Genomic DNA, 2,939 nt, shown 5'->3' with positions numbered 1-2,939 from the left:
TTTCTCCTCGTTTCTTTGAAGTTCCTGACCTTTTGTTCTTCCAAATGAACTTTGTATTATTTTTTCTCTCAGTAAAATAAGTTTTTAGTAATTTAATTGGGATGACATTGAATAAATTGATTAGTTAGGTAAAATTGTCATTTAAAAATTATATTGGCTTTACGTAGCCACGTATAATAAATATTACTTCAATTATTTGGATCTGAGTTTATTTGTATAAAAAGTATTTTATGTTCATATTCATGTAGTTCCTGTGTCTGTTTTGGAAGGTATATACTCAGGTATTTTATACTGTCTGGTTATTTTAAGTGGTCTAAAACGATATTGAATACTTATTGCTGACATATAATGTCGTTTCTCTGTTTTTTCATTTGACTAAATCTATTTTAACTTTAACTTTGCCTGAGATCATGATTACTATACCTGCTTTTTAAAACATAATTAAATCTACTCCTGCCTTTTATTTTATCTTTTTGTGTATCTTTCATTCTTTTTTATGGGTAAATTAATTCCATTTCCATTCTAAGCTACAATTACTTGTATATTTTTCTCCTCCTATTTTTCCTCATTATCCTTCTCACCCTACTTACCCTATCCCTCCTCACTTCTCTGCTTTTCTTCTACTTCCTACCTTGTCCTCTTATTCATTATCCTACCCACTGTCTGAGTCGCTCACTTATTCTCTCCTGCACCCTATCCCCTTCCCCTTTTATTTCTTTCTGAATTTAGAAGATTCTTATATCCTTATAGATATGGATATAGATATGGATATGGATATGGATATGGATATAGATATAGATATAGATATAGATATAGATATAGATATAGATATAGATATAGATATAGATATAGATATAGATATAGATATAGATATAGATATAGATATAGATATATTGTTCTCTCTTTAACCCATTCCTGATGAGAATAAGGTCTCTCAGCACTACTTGCCCTCCCCACACTAGCCTCTTGTGTATCAATTTTTCCTTTTATGCCTTATTTGCATGAGATAATTACTCCTTTTAATCTCTCCCTACCCAGTTTTATTTTTTTAGAATCACCCCATCATATGAAGCTCAGCCCAAGCCTTTCTTTCCAAAGTAATAATGACAGTCATAAGATTACTGCTAACATTTTCACATATAAAAAGTAAACACTTTGTCCTTATTGAGTGTCCTATCATTGGTCTTTAATGTTTACCTTGTATTTCTCCTACATATGTCAAAAATCTTTCAATTCATCTGTCTTGGGGTCCAGCCTTAAGCACTCTTCTCCTAAGGCATGGCTTGAGCACCTGTCCCTCTAACACTCTTGCTCCCTGTGGTCTCTCAAAGGTTGCAAACTACAACTGTCCAGCATTAATAGTATGGCTGGGGATGTAGAGGAGGGATGTGCTTCCTGAACTTGAGACAGAGTGAGGAGAAGAGTGTGAACAATGGTGGGCATGGGAGATATCACCTTGGGCGCATGTAGGGGATCAGGCTCATGAGGTCCAGTTTCTATGGGGCATTGCTGGATATGGTGTGGTGGCAAGGCCTGGGGGTGGTGAGCATCACATGTCCCCCAAGTTGGTCAAGTACTTGTTGGGGGGCCTGCCTGGGATGGGAATCACTCTGTGCAGCCTCTAGACTTGGTGAAGAACCAAATGCAACTGAGTGTGCAAGGAACCAAAATCAGGGAATACAAGACTAGCTTCCATGCCCTCATCAGTATTCTGAGGGCTGAAGGGGTTGGTGGCATCTACACTGGGCTCTCTGCTGGGCTCCTCCACCAGGCACCTATACAGAAACTCACCTTGGCATTTACACTGTTCCCTTTGAGCACCTGACTAAGACAGATGGTAACCTCCCTAACTTCTTCATGAAAGCTGTGATTGTCATGACAGTAGGTTCCATGGGAGCTCTTGTGGGGACACCTTCTGCAGTTGCCCTGATCTGTATGATGTCTGATGGTTGGTTGAGTTGAAAGAGCACAGAAGCTACAAGAATGTTTTTGAAGCATTCTTGAAGATTGCTGTGAAAGAGGAGGTCACCACCCTTTGGAGGGTTGTATTCCTACTGTGGATACAACTAGAGTTGTTGTCAATGGCACCCAACTTTCTACCTATTCATAGTCTAAATAGCTTCTCTTGGCTTCAGGTAACTTCTCTGACAACATCTTCTGTCATTTCTGGGCCAGTATGATTAGTGGGCTGGTCATCACAACAGCCTCTATGTCTGTGAATATTATTAAAACTAGGATTCAGAATATGGGTGTGATTAATGAGAAGCCAAAGTATAAGAATGGATGGGATGTGCTGGTGAAGGTCATTTAATATGAAGGATTTTTTAGCCTCTGGAAGGGATTCACTCCTTACTATGCCCTGCTTGGCCCCATCACTCTCCCTACCTTTATCTTCCTAGTGCAATTGAACAAGGCCTACAGGAAGTTCTTTCTCAGTGGTTGAGGAGCCCCCAGGGTGCCCAAGGACCAAAAGGACACAGCTGCCAGTTCTTTTTGAGAACAGTTGAAAATGATAATGATGTGTGGGTCCCTGCTACCCCACATATCCATGAGCTGTATCTCAGTCCTGCTGGCCTTTACCATAAGCTCACCTTCAAAAGGGGTGTCTGGATTCTGCCCCCCTTGGCCCCACTTCTATTTTCCCCAACTCTTTATCTCTTGCTGCCACCCCACCACTATGTGGCTTCTCCTGATACAAAGGACTTCAGCCTAGAAAGAAAGAAAGCATGTGACTAGTGTCCGGAAGCTGCCTCAATGGACCAGCCAATTAGCTTGGAGCTGTGTGTGTGGTGACTGCCCCATATTTACTAGCTGTGTGACCTGGTCAAGTTCCTTAAGCTCTGTTTGCCTCAGTTTCCTCATCTGTAAAATTGGGATAATAATAGCACCTACCTCCCAGGGTTGTTGTGAGGATCAAATGAGATAATGACTGTAAAGTG

General features: G+C 40.4%; 1 pseudogene; it reads left to right on the top strand.

The window, feature by feature from the left end:
* The first annotated feature begins 1,553 nt into the window (after nucleotides 1-1,553).
* On the top strand, nucleotides 1,554-2,443 carry LOC122748180 (annotated as a pseudogene).
* The last annotated feature ends 496 nt before the right edge of the window (nucleotides 2,444-2,939 follow it).

The sequence above is a fragment of the Dromiciops gliroides genome, chromosome 1 (genome assembly GCF_019393635.1).
Source record: "Dromiciops gliroides isolate mDroGli1 chromosome 1, mDroGli1.pri, whole genome shotgun sequence".
Lineage (NCBI taxonomy): Eukaryota > Metazoa > Chordata > Mammalia > Microbiotheria > Microbiotheriidae > Dromiciops > Dromiciops gliroides.
The sequence above is the reverse complement of the archived record's forward strand: the minus strand, read 5'-3'. Positions and strand labels throughout refer to the sequence as shown.